Here is a 16,534-nt window from a genome sequence, read left to right on the forward strand (position 1 = left end):
TCCCTTCCAACCTAAATGATTCTAAATACAAGCAGCAGACACTGCCCAACACAATATCACGTATGGGACTGTTTCTAGTAAATACAGAAGCCAAGTCTCAGCAAACTATCTGAATATACCTGAAGTAGTTTTCTTGGCTTCACAAAAAGCTTTGAACAAGATCCTTCAAAAATATCCCTAATAAACTAAGACTGCTGTTAAGGAAAAAGGCAGATCCTTTATAAAATAATGTTCTTAAGTATGGGAGGAGAAAAGGTAGAAATGGAGTACAGCTTTCACAGTGGAGGTTATATTCCTGTAAGGATCACTGTCATTCCAGGTGCTCACAGATGGTATAGAAAAAGAGGCAGCTTACCACAAATGAAAGCCAAGAGTCATGAGGATGTCACTAACTCTGTGACTGGGCAGTGCAATGGAAGATGAGGTTCAGTCCTAGAGGATTTAACCTCATCTAGAAGTTTTGCTGGAGGATTACTAGATGTGTTGGAGGACTGAACCCAGCCAGAGGATGCCAGGGAGACAGTTTCCCAAGAGGCAAAAAGCTTACAACCAGTAGTAATGTTAAACAGTATAATGAGGCTGGTAAAAGACCTAGCTAAGTTCTTTTCTTATTTCTATCATTCCTGGGATACAGCAGAAGAAGGCAACAGCAGAGCAGATCATAGCCATGCTCTTGAATCCAGGACACTTTTCTGGGTAGTTCTAAGAATACAGCTGGAAAAAATAAAACAGTTATAAATCTAGCAACATAACTAATTTTATTTTTAGACTGTTGTCAAAATATAATGCTTAAAAACATCAGTGGTAATGGAAATTTCTTCACGAGACCCACCTCTGCCCTTACTCATTAGCTATGTCAGGGGACAGAATAAAACATTTTCATAGTTTTATTCTATTAAATTGACCTACAATGGTATGATTTTAATCTCTACTTTTCCCTGGTAACATCTATGACACATCACATGGTCTTATCTCCTTATCTCCCATTATGCTTTTGATCTTGCTTTTCCAAACATCATTTTCATTTCCCCTGTCTCTGTTGCCTGCAGCAACCAGTGCTACTGCTCCTTCTGTAGCATCTCTACAAGCAGGGAAGGATTTTGCATTCACAGGAAACATGGCTTCCTAATGGAAAATGGTTTTTCCAGCCACTCTTGGGTAACTGAGGTACAGCACACCACCAGGAAAAATACACCCTCTTCCATTTTAAATGATAAGGATTTTAAGGATAAGCAGATATACAAAAGTACAAAAATGTAGAATCCAAACACAGAAGTTCAGTTCCTCTATTATTTCTGAGCTCTGCTGAAGTTCAGAACTTCATTGCCAGGAATTACCATTGTTCACATTTTAACAGCAGAATGAGAGCAGCCCAAGTCTTGGATGATTTGCAGCTGGATGACCTCGTTTTTACAAACAGCTGGATCCATGTACCCCGTGAACCTTGCAGGCTTAAAATACATCTAAGAAACATGCTTAATGTAAAGACTGCGGAACCTGGCAGAGATGTAAAATGCCACCTGCAGCATTTACCCAATTTATTTGCTTTAATCCCATATTACGTGGTGCAAGGAGAGATGTGTTAGTTATCCCAGATTCCGTATGGTGCGTATGCAAGGCACATGAGAGTGGAAAAAGGAACATTTTTCCATGAGCAAATCTGAAAACAAGTGCATCTTTTGTTTTCTGTTGGAACAAGGCCTGGATCAGGCTAGTTTATGTTGCATTCCTGGAGGAAGCATGCTGTTGCAGCATGTCATATATCAGATCTAGGTATGAACCCCTGAAAACTAACACTTGCCACAGGTGTTAAAAATTCTACATTTTCCATGTTCCAAGGGATTTTTTTTATAGTTTGCTGATAAATATGGTCTGACAATGCCTGAAATCAGAAATCCTACACTTGGAGGGGAATGACACCAAGGGTGGCTACATGAGCCTCTGCAATGTGAAGACCACCTCGCCCCCAGAGCCAAGTGCCATGCCTGGCTGGTCCCCATCCTGGCAGTTGACCAGGCTGCCGAGCAGCATCAATTGGCATGTTGGGTTTTGTCCTGCAAGAGCTCTGCACCAAGACGATTCAGCACAGAAGCACTGTCCCAGTAACCACCCTATACAGTTTGCATTGAAACCATTCTGCACAAGCTGAGGGGCACTTTAATCAGGATTCATTTCCAGAGCAATCCGTTTAACTTGGTTAAGTCTTCAGCATCCCAGGGAAAACAAACTGTCAGCAGGAGAGCAATCCTGCTGCAAGACACGAGGTGTGTCAAGCACAAGAAAAATCATCATCAAAATTTGACATGACAGAAGAACATAGGAGGCATTAACAACAGCCATTTTTTCATAACCTGCTTAGATCCCTTGGATAAGAGCAGGCACAGAATTAACCAAAAATTCTAGCCAATAGCTGATGTTATTTCAGCATTTTTCAAATGCTTCAACTAGAACCTTGTCAAAATAAATGGTGTATTTGTGCTGCATGTGCTTATATGGCAAGGTTGATCCATGCTGAAACTATTACAGTGTTGTAAAGCATAAAATCCAGTTAAAGGTTTCTGCCAAACCATGAATCAGTTGCAAAATAACGACCTGAAGTATGTTCTTTTTTCCATTCTCTAATATTTCTTCACAGCACAACCCAAACAATTGCTCATAATTAAACTGATTGGAGGAGCAGACACTGGCAGGAAATACACTGCTGGCGCTGGTCCGATAGCACTTCATTGTACTGAATTTAGAACAATTACATCAGTTCCTTTCATTTTGCAGAAAAAGAGGAGGGGAATTGCTTTTTTATCTTTTCCTCTCTATGAGCAAAATCAATGTTTATCAAATCTCCTGAAGCAGATCCCTGTATTTTTTAATGAACAGCATAAGTGCATCCCTGGGTATCTTGATGTCTTTGCTCATCCTGTTTCACCTTCTTTATGGAGGCTTTGTGTTATTAGTCATGATCCATCTGAGTTTTTTCTAGGAAAACATAAGGGGATCACCTTTTAGTATTGGAAGGACAGAAAATTAAACATGTTGTACAGCAAGCAAGCAAAGATGCAGAGTGAAAATGGAAGCCCACATTTAAAACTACACAATGACTTGTGAATTTTTATAGAATCATAAAATTATTTAGGTTGGAAAAGACCTTTAAGATCATTGAGTCCAACCATTAACTGAGAACTGCCAAGTCCACCACTGAACCATCTCCCTAAGCACTACACCTACACATCTTTTTGAATCCCTCCAGGGACTGTGACTCAACCACTTCCCTGGGCAGCCTGTCCAACATCTGACACCCCTTTTGCTGAAGAAATTTTTCCTAATGTCCAATCTAAACCTCCCCGGTGCAGCTTGAGGCCATTTCCTCTCATGCTATCACCTGCTACCTTGGAGAAGAGACCAACACTCACCTCAGTACAACCTCCTTTCAGTTATATCGTCTCCCCGAGCCTCCTTTTCTCCAGACTAAACAACCCCATGTCTCCCATCTACTCCTCAAGGTTTGTTCTCTAAACCCTTCACCAGCTTCGTTGCCCTTCTTTGGACACACTCAAGCACCTCAGTTGTTCCACATCTATGGAGCAAGAGTCATACATATGTATTATAGTGTAGAATAATATCCCACAGCTCTGTAGGGAAGTTAAAGCCACATTTTGCAGGTAACCTGGAAGAGTGGTGGAGATTTATCTTCATTCTCTAGTGGACAGTCTACTGGGCAGCTCAAAGTGAGTAAGAGGACTGGGTGGCCCAGCAAAGGTTTCTTGCTCCCAGCAGAACATGTGCAACCTTGGGCTTATACAGAGGCCAGTCAGAATCTGGCAGCCACTTACTCATGCATTCAATTAAAGTGCTTTTTCTCTCACACATGCCCAGAGATGTAGCACTTCCCATGAGTGGCTGTGAATAGATCTTTGAAGAGGTTCTCACAGAATGAATGTACCTCTGTTTCCCCAAAGTGCTGAAGAGAGGGCAAACTTGGTTCAGAAACATCATCTATATGAGTATATTTATAACAAGTGAGATCTGTGCATTCATATCTCATTTGTTACCCATGCAGACTTTGAAACAAAATCCAGAGCATTTGGGGGAAAAAAAGTAAAAAGGGGGTGTGTGTGACATTTGTGAATAGAGCACTGTGCAAGGAATGAGAAAGATATGGGTTGCAGTTTGCCTCTAGCAAGTCACTTTGTTTCTGTGCCCTGCTTTCTCATGGTCCTAAGTCTTGTCTACCTGTATTGACAGCTCCTTGGGAGTCATAACTGTGGCCGGTGATCCTAGATTCAGTAGCACTAGAAATAGCAAGTATCATTAAGACTATGGTTTTGTATGTGCTAAAGATGAGGATATAAATCGACGGATCAGAGAACTGTTGAGGTTGAAAGGGATCTCTGGAGGTCCCTGTTCAGGGGCTGGCCAGTGAGAGCGTGCTGCTCAGGACTATGTCCGGTCAGGTTTTCAGTGGCTCCAAAGATGGCAACTCCACAGCTTTTTGTAGGCAATCTGTTCCAGCATTCAATCGCTTCCACAGCAAAAAGTCTCTTTAAGTACTGCTCCTGTATTTCAGCTTGTGCCCATTGTCTTTTGTCCTTTCACAGGATACCACTGGGAAGAATCTACCTCCATATTCTTTACTCCCATCTCTCTCCCATAATCAGGTAAACATCTCCCTCACTCTGTCCTTTTTTATGTAAAATGCTCCTGTTCCTTCATAGAATCTTTAAGGTTGGAAAAGGCCTTTAGAATCATTGATTCCAACTGTCACAACTCTACCAAGTCAACTGCTCAACCACCTCACTAAGCACCATATGCACATGACTTTTAAACAAAACCAATTCATTGCCGTGGCTTTTTACTGGGCTCCCTCCAGTATGTCTGTGTCTTGTACTGGGATGCCCAGAACTGGACACAGTACCCCAGAGCAAGTTCCAGACCCAAATAAACATAATGTGGATTATAATTAGAGCAAAGTACATTTCAACCTATCTTCCTAAGGAATTCTGGTTGTATTGTTTGTACAGCCCCAAAGCTGCTGAGGCCACCGAGACTTTAAGATCACTGTCAGCTCACCCATCAGAGGTATGGTGGGACCACTGTGCAGAAGAGCATTTATCTTGTTCGTGCTGCACCATACCATTCTCAGTCATGAGAGTAAATCAATTACATGGGAAAATGAAGGAGAAATAACAGCTGCTTACTGCAGAAGTGCAGCAGTTCTGAGATACAAGTAAAATACCAGCAGCTTTTATTGGACTCTCTCCATTTTGTGAACGATCTCCTTTTGCAGTTTATCTTTCTACATAAGAAAGAGGGTGCCTACTTTCTATTTATAACTTTGCTGGGAAAGATTCAGTGTTTTGATTTTATTAGAACACTATTAAAACAGAAACATTCCAGAGCCCCAAACTGAAAGATAAATTCATATTCATGTTTGTGTTTCCCTTGAGCTGTGTTCCCTAGCAGAACACTTGGTGGGCACAGTGTAGCCTAACTGCTCGACTTGTGCATTTGTACTTGGCACATCCAATGCCTTCTCTACCAGATAAACCTCTATAAGTAAACAGTGACATTTAATTATTTTAAAAATTAACCATGATTTAAATTTCCAGATAATCCAGGATGTCTTTTCAGACAAGAAGGATTAAATATAGGTTCCCAAACAGGCATAATTAAATAATGATGGGCTTGAAAGAGAGGGATGTTCTTTTCAGGTTCAGGACTTGATGAAGATTAGCATGTGCCAAACCAGTTTCCTGATTTACCAGCAAATTTCCTGAATATTCCCAGCCAAATTGTTTAATCTGCTTCTCCATTTCCTATCTGCACAGGCAGCATAATTCCTGCTTTCCTTCTTTCTGCTCATTAGCTATCTTAGTTGTAAAATGGTAAGAGTGGAGCATCACTCTGCAGAGGTTACAGATACTGGAATAAGGGGCCAGCAGTGCCACAGTAAACACAACTGTATTTAGGACACTTCCTACAAACACTGAACACTTCTCTAGGCAGTTTTGGTGCTTGCTACGCTTAGAAACAAGATGCACTTCAGCATTTGCTCTTCATGCCACACCGTTCAGAGCAATTCTAACTTCACCAAGAGGTGTTTTTCTGCTCTCCCATCTCTTCTGCTTTTTAAATTTTAAACATCTCTTTGGAGAAAAGTGTTGATATCATATTATCTTTAACGTAAGAGGGAGTTTGGAAGTACACAGAATACTTATCCCATTCTAAATCAACCAGCTATTGGCCTTTGAAAAAAAGAAGAGAAAAAAAAGAAGCGTTTCAACACATTGAAATTCCATTCTCCAGGTGAACATGCTAGGAAGAAATATATATGAACAAGAAAAAATACTCTAAGGCAAATCATTGAAGTTTCATTGAAAATTAAAGTTAGACCTGCATTTAGAAACAGAATGGTTTGCGTTGGAAGGAACCTTTAAAGATCATCTAGTCCAACCCCCTGTGATAAGCAGAGACATCTTCCACTAGATCAGGTTGCTCAGAGCCCCATCCAATCTGACCTTGAATGTTTCCAGGGATGGGGCATCTACCACTGCACTGGGCAACCCGTTCCAGTGTTTCACCACCCTCATTATAAAAAATGTCTTCCATATCTAGTCTATCCTCTCTAAGTTCAAAACCATTACCTCTTGTCCTGTCACAACAGCTCTGCTAGAAAGCCTGTCCCCATCTTCCTTACAGGCCCTCTTTAAACATTGAAACATCCAAAAAACAGACTGCAGTCTTTCAAAGTACTCACGTATATATTGACTTTTGCATTCTCACGTTGCACTTTATTTCTCAGTTTCACTCACCATAGGGAACAGAAGTTCCAAACAGTCATCACAATTTTTCCACCCAGAACCATGAAATTCAAGAACAAGAAAACCAACCCCCTATGAGCAAGAAATGCCATCTCTATCTTGCCAACTCTGCTAGTCACCACTGCCGATACAGCCTTCAGTTCTGTGAGAGAGGAAAAGTTCTGGCAGAGTGCCATAACCACTTAACCAGACCAGACAACAAAGAGTTAGAGCTTTGAGAGGAAAGTCACCATCAGAAGTACTGAAAACAGAATGTGTTTTGTTATATTAATGTTTATTGGAAGCACAGCATCACCCAAGCATTTCTGAGGCAAACCAAGACTAGCCAGAAAACTATCACATATGGTATTTTTCATATTTCCCATAATACGAATTTTTTTTTTTTTTTATCTATAGAATGAGCCCCATCACAAGTGCTTTATACTGGCGTCATACAGAACTGTGCCAAGAAATACCAGCTCCTGAAATACCCCAATAGCATCCAGCCTGAAACACTAGGTGACTTCTTTACACCATTCTGCAGTGTCCCTCCGAGTGAAGACTGTCCCGATGTTGTGTCGGCTGGAAGCAGCATTGTTCATCTTCTGCTTTACTGCCAGAGCAGAGCCCTGCCAAAGAAAAGCTGCTGCAAGATACGACATTAAATCTGAGACTCCTTGTTTTCCTTTGGACTGTCTCCCCTCCTGAAAAACTAAATGAAAAAAAACTTTGACAAAACCCATGGCTAAACACTGACTTAAAAAAGAAAGAAAATGTAAATGGAACTTGATTTTAAGCCATCTTTCTCCAGGCGTGATCAAGTCAATCCCAAACTCACCCCCAACTCCCCCAGACCAATGCTCAGAGCCAGGAAAACAGCTTTGTGCTACAGAACGTGCTGCTCACACTTCAACTGACAAGTCCATCAGTTATTTCTACTTGAATTGCACACTTATTTCAGACTTTAATTAGAAACTATACTTCAATTTGCTTTTTCTTTGTTGCCCATTGCAATGGCGTTTTATCACTGTGGTATAGCGTCCTTAGGCAGGATACGAAATAGGACAGAACCTTTGTCTACAGGCACATGAATTTCAGCCTTATTTCTGCTGTTCTAAGAGGCATGAATAAATTAGGCTATAATTTTCTCTGACATGCATTGTTAACTAGATCTCTCCAGTGATAGACACAGCTGGTGCTCCAGCCTGTACATGTGAGTTTACACAGTACAATTTATGGTAAAAAAAAGTTACTCTGCAAGTTAATATCACAACAAAATGTTGTCTTCTCCTCTTGGGTATGTATCCAACTGATTTTACCTCTACCTGTACCTTCCAAGCCATGTATACAACCTTGCATTGGACTGCAAATGACCTCAGTCTGATAAATTCATGCATGGAAAAACATCATGAACCCCCAAAACACAACTCTCCAAATTATCACTCGATATTAATGCAGCTGCCTACACTATTGCTCAGCCAACAGATGCTTCTAAACATTTTCAGTACCTCAATAATCATACCCTACATAATTATTGCACAATTACTTTTTTTTCGGAGTTGTTTGGTTGGTTTTTTTAACCGGTCAAATGACATCACTATGCCTGGACTGAAACTCTCTTACCATCATTCAAGTACTCAGTTGAAAATATTTGCTTTTATTTATGTAGAGCTAGAGACCACATCTTATACCCTAGAGTTTAATAACATAGCATTCATGTCCAGAGTCTGACTACTAATATAGAAAAGCATAGTATGAAAAGACATTCCTGTACACAACAGGCCATATGTCTAAGACTAGAAAAAGATTCCTTAATCTCTATCACTTTGATTGAAAAACTCAGCTCCAGCTTGTAATCTTCCTTTTTAGTTTGCATTGCTATTTAGGAAATTCCTGACAATTTTGTCCGCTTCAACTAGTGTTTCACTAGACAAGAGTAACATAAACCAGAGAAAAAGTTAAGAAAACAAAGGAATGGGTCTGTGTTATCTACCTGTCTTTTCTGCCAAAACTAGTTAAACTCAAATCACAGTTAATAAAAACCACAGGAGACACTTCTGCCCCTTCCAATACAATGGCATTTTCCACAAAAAGAGATTTTTTTTTTTTCTCTTTTTCAAAGACTGTTTTTAGAGGAATTATTTCTAAATTTCAGCCAAATGCTAAGAAAAAAAAAAGATAAGTATCACAGAACCTACTATCTTCCCTTAGAAGGAAAAATGAATATATCTTTAACAGTCCTTCCAACACAAAAATAACGCAGCTTTGTGAGTAAAGAAACATGGCCACGCTAGAAGTCTCCACCAGATGCAAAATCCTGTACTTGAGGGAAACCTAGAGCAGAATAAACTGTAGCTCACAGGTGTGAGTCCCACTGCTCAGCTACTTCTACAAAGTACTTGCATGCTGTGACAAGTAGCGTAAAACCTCTGTTTGACCATCAGGACACACAAGGTGGTGGCACAGTCCAACTTTCACCTCCTGTGTGAGTACTTGGAGCTATGGATTCAAAACACCTTTCCTCCAGAAAATGAGATTAGGTGTCCCACATGCCAAACTTTCAGAAAGCCCCTGGAGAAGACACGAAGAGAAGATGCTCAGATTCCTGCCAAAAAGGATCCACAAGAGCAGCTAACAGGCAATATTGTTATTGATAACTCTTCCTGACTAAGTAAAGAGCTATTCAGGGGCAGACTTTGGAAATTACTGCCATTGGGGTAATCTTTGCCCTACACATAGCCATCGCTTTGTGAAACAGCAACTAACCCAAGGCAGCAGCCAGCTCTGAGCCCAGTGGAGACACCTGGCAGGAGAAAGAGGACAGGTTCACCATGTGCAGAACCTTCCCAGCACGAGCATGGTCTGGCCAGAGGAAGCAAGGACCCTCACTGCTGGGGCTGAGCATGCTCAGCTATTGCAGCAGTCTTGCTCTCATGAAACTGGGCCACCAAGCAGCTGCCTGCCACCCACCCCAGCCACCAGCTGTGCCCATAGACAGACCACTGCCACCTTTGGTTACCCTGTGGTGCTGAGAGGGCAGTTTCCCCTGTTCGGATCTCAAGGCATTGCTTCTGCAGGGGGGAGAAGGATTGGTGCCAATAGTCTAGTGTAGACACTACAGGCTAACAGAGGATGTGGGCTAGTACTGGCCAGGGTTATTTTACTGTATGAGATCACATTAACATTTTTGGAGAGTCATACACACATCACTGGAAACAAAGTGGGAGCTTGGAGAAGAGAAGGAGCCCTGTTGCATGTAAAGCTCTAAAGCTACCAAGTCCTAAGTGGTCATTCAGGGGCTGAACTTTCCGTTAGCAATTAAGAAGAGCTCTTGCATTAGCAAGAGCTACATTAAAATTCTTTTGCATCATTAAAAACAAAAAAAGATTTAGTAAGTCCTCAGAAGCTGGGGGGTGGGAGGCAGAAGAAAGAAAAAAACCTCTCTGAATTATGTGGGGACAACAGATTATTTATTATTTCTTCATTATTTACTCTCCCAGGTAAATGCAGCCATGTATGTAAAAAACAAATCACACGGAGAAATCTGTTGGCTAAGTGACCACATCGGGGCATTTAGGTCATCATGTTTAGAAAGGCTTTCTGCTGTCTGAAAATGCTGTGGTCAGGCTGACAAACTTCCCAAGCCCTGGCAGGAACAACGAGGCACCTCCTCCCCCCGGCCGCTGCCAGGTCTCCTGGGCGAGGAGGCAGCTGCGCCTGAGCTGGGGCCGTAAGCGGGAGGTTCAGCCCGAGTTCAGGAGGTGCTGCGCGCAGACCCGGCTCGCCACCTGCCCGGGCAGAGCTCAGCCTCTGGCACCGAGCCACGCACACGGGCTGCAAAAGGCAGTTTGCTCGGTTTGATAGGAAAGGCTACAGAGCTGCTGTGCAGTGCAGAGCAACTGTAACGAGTATTTGCAAATACACTCTATCAGGAAAAAACAACGTGTGGAAACAGCTTGCACTGCTGTCATTTTGCCCTCCTTTTCAAAAAGGCATTAGGCTTGCCTAATTTATTTGTGGTTTGTTTACTGCATCTCCTATTTTTACAGAACAAATTAAATTTGCTTTAAAAATGAATGTCTGTGTTTTGCCCTTAAGTTCCAACATAATAAACTGTGCTCTGGATTAATCTCTGACTGAATGGAGAGCTCATCTCTGACTGAATGGAGAGCTATTCAAAGAAATAGTTTTCAGTACATATACATCACACCCAGAGTTTAGCAATTATTCTTATTTTTCTTCATTCCTGAAGGAGCCATTTAAGCAGGGCCACACTCAGTTGCACTTATTTAGAAAGCAAATAGAAATAAAACCCCTGAAGTAACCACAACAAAGCAATCAATAGTTCCTGTCTTTTGGAAAAACCCTTTCTGTTATCTTCCTCTGATCCATAGGCACTTGAAAGCAAGAGAAACATGTCAATATGTTACCCTTTCCAATTACTTCAGTTTTTTAAATGTTTTGGGTCTTGAGGATGTGTGTGGCCTGCCAGAGGGGCCCATGAAAGATGCATTCATTTACAGCGATGCCAGTGGATCCCAGTAGGATGAATGATCAGAGAACCCAGAGGAAACGGGATTTGCAGGTGCCTTGCAGAGGTGTATGTGATTGGGAGCAACTCAGAGGAGAACACATTTGCTTCCACACGAGTGTGCTGCTGAAGGATCCCAGGAATGCTCAAAAGCCCCTAATCTTTGAGAGCAACAACGTGACTGGATTCTCCACCCATCTTACACGGTTTGCATTTCCTGCATGCGACTAGAAATGGTGCTATCAGCTGATGGTCCATGCTTCGCTTATCGCTAAAATAAAAAGGGCACTTGCATTTAGTGCCCTTTTGGTGCACTAAATGCAAGTGATAAGAGCCAGCAGCATCAGAACATCCAAACCATTCATGAAAATCACATCTTATGTTACCTCTAGCTAGAAATAAACTCAATTTGTGGCGGGATTTGATCTATGTCAGTTGGCCACCTAAAGGTTAGTTGACTAGAGCTGAACTAGTCACTGTGGGGTCTCAGCATCAGTGGAAAGCAACACACTCCTCCCCAGAGGCGTGGTGAGTCACAGAAATACAGGGATGCTTTTTTTCCAGCCAACCATTCCAACATCACGCACTTGAGAAACTTCTGATCCAGCATTTGCAGCTTTGTGTCAAAACCTGTCAAGGGCTCCACTGCAGACCTCTTTCTTCTGTTAAAACCGACCACCTTCTCCTACATTATCTTTCCTAGCTTTTAATGTGTTATTTAACCTCATGAGGACCTTTCTTTTGATCCCATAAATGCTTACTACGTTGAGATTTTGTGAGGAAAGATCTTGCTGAATTTTTTTGAAAAGCCATGTGGTCAGTCTCAACTTTTGTCCACACTAACTGATCATTTGAACAGCTTCCAGGCAGCTTGTAAGGCATGACTTCCCTCCAGAAGCTAAGCCACCCCTTCCATATTTATTCACATTTTCACTAAAATATAATTTATTATTGCTTCTATCATTTATTCAAGTCCAAACTCACCAGCAGTTTCCTAGAACTTACCAATACCTTTTAAAACCAGCTTGCATTATATGTTAAGACACTTTCCAATCCTCTCACGTTCGCGTGAGATGAGAGGACTCCACGTAGCAGCTCAGCTGCTTCACCCTTCAGTTCCTGCAGCAGCCTTTGGTGAACACCACCTACTCCTGATTACCTTGTTTTGTTGATTTAGTCTGTAAAGCTTCAAAATCAGTGTTGTTAGAAGTGAAGCCTCACCCCCTCTTCCAATCAGCAAATGTGGAGTTGCTCAATATTTGTAGTATTTACAAGCCTGTTCTTTTCATCCTCATTTTGAACTGACTTGTTTTCTGTCTAATACTTGGATCACAGCTTTTCAAATATAGAGGCTTTTTTAATTGTATTAACTCATTGCTTTTAAAAATAGCCCAGACAGTGCAAACTCTTTCATTGGTCCCTAGGTCCCCTTATTCTGCCAATAAAAGATGATGTGGAAGAGCTGTGATCAAGCCCCAAAAAGAGAGAGGAAAAAAAAACCCCCAAGAATAGCATTAGATATTTTTCTAAATGTTGGAAAGACCATCATGACCCCCCAAAAAAGCTCCAAATCTGCTTTTCCTGTGAGGACAGAGCTATCATCACCCTGGCTGCCTCCTCCTGGAGGAACAAAAAACATTGCAGATGCTGACAGGGCCTGATTTATGATTTGGGGTTCTTACTCATATTCAACCATCCAAATGCTAAGAACACATCTATTAACTTTCTCATACTTACTCATCCAGGATGCCAGCTAAGTTACACAATTTAACTTCATCAGTCTTTCCTTTAGCCTTCAAACAGAGGAGCACAGTTCAAGTCCTCCAAGCTGCAATTCATACTATTTAAACAATTCCAGTTCAGAAAAAAAACTACTTAATTATGAAACAGCAACCCCCAAACCTCTTAGATTCGGGTCAGATACCACTTCATTTGCAACAGCCAAACTCTGAACAAGTCTTAACACAAGGATTTCAATCTGCATAAAAGTTACCTCACTAGTATCATCCACCAAGCATTTTCATGAAAGTTATGTGAAATTTAAGCTGCTGCCTCATTCCCTATTTCTGAAGAGCTCCTTCTTCCTCTGCAAAACTCCTCTTTTTAACATAAATAACACTTTTCTACAGAGATAAGTCACACTTAAACAGCCAACACTGTCAGAGGAAAAAAGCAAGCAAGCAAGCAAGCTTGCAAGCAAACAACCCACCCAAACACCCCTCCCACCTCCATATCTGCAAACAACAAATGCAAATTCAGCAGAGAGAATAATTTTCACTAGGAAATCACCTTTTCTTTGTTCTACAAAGCTCGACTTACCTTGCACGAAGATACAAACCCCCTAACGTCACCACTCCCTACTATGGTCTGCAGTTAGAGCAAACACCTACCTAAATATCACTAGCCTCAGATAAGCTCAGCTGTTACCATAGAGCTTGAGAACTGGAAACACCTGGAAGCTGTTAGGGCAGCTCTGCTGAGGTGCAGCACACCAGGTAATACTGATTTTCCAGTTATTTTACCCAAGTCCCTCTCCTGTGCAAGCTGTGGGGTGGAGATAAGTCTTGTCAGTCCTATGGCAGACATCAGCAGAGGCAGCTACAGGTTCAAACATTGCTGCTGACTATGCAGTGGCATAACTACTTGCATCAGAGTTTATTTTTATGAAATGCATTAATTTTTAAATTAAGATTGCATATAACCTCATCCGTATGCTTTTGTGAAGGTATGTGCCACAGCCAAACCCTGAAGTACTGTCATCTCTTTACATTAGCATGTAATTAAGAGGCTCACAAAGCACCTAAACTGAATAGGCTGAGGATGCCTAGACCACAATGCATCAGTAGCTGTTCTAATTGTGCAGTTTTTACATGCAGATTTCAGAAAATTCTGTGGATGCTTTCCCATTTTTGAAGGCAGCAAAACAGAAATGCAGAAAGCTGAAAATGACTGAAAAAGTTAAGGAGCCTGGAACTGAGCCAGTGCCAAACATACATTTTTTGCTAAACAATGTGGTCTCATAGCCATAAGGTCTCCAACCCGTCTTCCTCCCCATCACCTCTGTTCCTTCACTGAGCAGGAGAATCACAGAATATATAGGGGTAAGAGTCTAGGCCAGACTAAAAGGTTGACTCTACTTATGGCCGTCCATCACAGCGGGTGAATTATGATCATCTCCTGCTGTTAGAAAGAAGATAATAAAAAGGGAGAAAATGCATCCTGGATGATGAGGTTATGTAAAAAACTCACCCAACCAAACAAAGTGGGGATGTGGTTATAAGGCTGATCCTTCCTCTCATTTATGCTGGTACCAAAGAAGAAAGAAATACTTTTGAATTACAGGAAGATGGAAACTGAATATCACTTCTCTCTTCACAAAAAAAAAGTCCCCTAAAACTGAGCTACCTCTCACTTACTGGTCAAGTCCACAATATGCCTTTTCACGAAATCCTGCAGATTCATATTTTGGTCACAGAAGTGCAGAGGATCCAGTGTTTATTTTGAGACTTTTGTCAGTATGATTTTTGTAACACAGGAAACAGAATTTTGGAAAGTTTCTTTACTTTTGGATGTTCTTAGTATCGATCTAAAGCAGTTAAATCAGTTTTGGAAGAAGGTAATCAAGGTCTTGACAAGGGTTTGGGCTTTTTACCAGAATTCCTAGTCCTATTACTATTAATTTCCAAGTTTCCAATACTGGATGATTTTCTCAAGCCCCTAAATGGACTTTCCCATGTCCCAGTCCCAGTCTCCTCTGTTTTGCAGTAGCCAAGAAACGACAGAGAACCACTTAGTCCTTGGGCTCTTTCAGCCAACGTTGCGTTTCTCAGAAGCTAATCACAGGTCCAGTATTTCTGTAAAGTTACAATGGAGCAACAAGAAAATTCCATGAAGTTGCATAATTAAGAAGTATTATGAATATGTTTAAAGCTAAGACCACAGTAAACACACAAGGTGCTTCAGGCACATGCCAACACTACCTTGTGCAGAATGAGATGCTTATCCATTTGGGATACCAGGCACTGAATTACGCACCTATTGCATGGGATTGATGCACATTTGCCATCCCTACGCCCTTCATCATCAGTCACGTGGTTGTAAAATGCACGAGGAATGTTACATGGGGCATCATCTCCTCCTGCAGCCAAGTTATCTGTGCAAGTGTCTAAATTCTACCCTTTTTCTGTCATCTGCTGACAAGCAGAGATGCTTCAGGTACCATCCGTTATCCAAGGGCGTTGTGGACTTGGTTCCAGAAAGCACTGGAGTCATGCCAATGCATTTTATTGTTGTAGGGAAGCAATTGTTGGACAAAGAGCAGCAACAAGAGGGCTGACACAGGGAAAGGCAAAGGCCCTGCAGCAGAGAGCAGGGCTTCACTCCTCACTGACTGCGTGTGCTGAGCCCCAGGCCCGCTGGAGCAGGACTGGCCCCTGCCTGCTTGCCACGCTCGCTCTACAGCTCTGCGCTGGAGAAGTGCTGACAGGAGTGGATCTGGACTGACTGAGTAACAACTGCAGTATTGTTTTGGTTTTTGGTTTCTTATAAACTGACTGTGTGAGTCAAGTTGTGAATCTGCAGGAAGTGACAACACAGAAAACGGTCATAGAATTGCTCTGGTTGGAAGAGACCCATAAGATCATTAAGGCCAACTGTTAACCCAGCACTGCCAGGTCACCACTAAATCATGTCCCTAAGCACCACAGCTACACATCTTTTAAATCCCTCCAGCAACTGTGACTCCACTACTTCCCTGGGCGGCCTGTTCCAGGGCCTTACAAACCTTTCTGTGAAGGAATTTTTCCTAATGTCCAGTCTAAACTTCCCCTGGCGCAACTTGAGGCCATTTCCTCTTGTTTTATCACTTGCTACATGGAAGAAGAGGCTGACCAACACCTTGCTCCAACCTCCTCTCAGGGAGTTGTCAAGAGCAAGGTTTCCCCTGAGCTTCCTTGTCTCCAGGCTAAACTATCCCCGGTCCCCTAGTCGCTCCTCAGACTTGTTCTCCAGGCTCTTCACCAGCTTTGTTGCCCTTCTCTGCTCCAGCACCTCAGTGTCCTTCTTGGAGTGAGGGGCCCAAAACTGAACCTAGTATTTGAGATGTAGCCTCACCAGTGCTGAGTACAGGGGGACAATCACCTCCCTACTCCTGCTGGCCACACTGTCTCTGATAGAGGCAAGGCTGCCATTGGCCGCCTTGGCCAACCGG

Source organism: Merops nubicus, unplaced genomic scaffold, assembly GCF_000691845.1.
Source record: "Merops nubicus isolate BGI_N331 unplaced genomic scaffold, ASM69184v1 scaffold7175, whole genome shotgun sequence".
In the NCBI taxonomy this organism is placed as follows: Eukaryota; Metazoa; Chordata; class Aves; order Coraciiformes; family Meropidae; genus Merops; species Merops nubicus.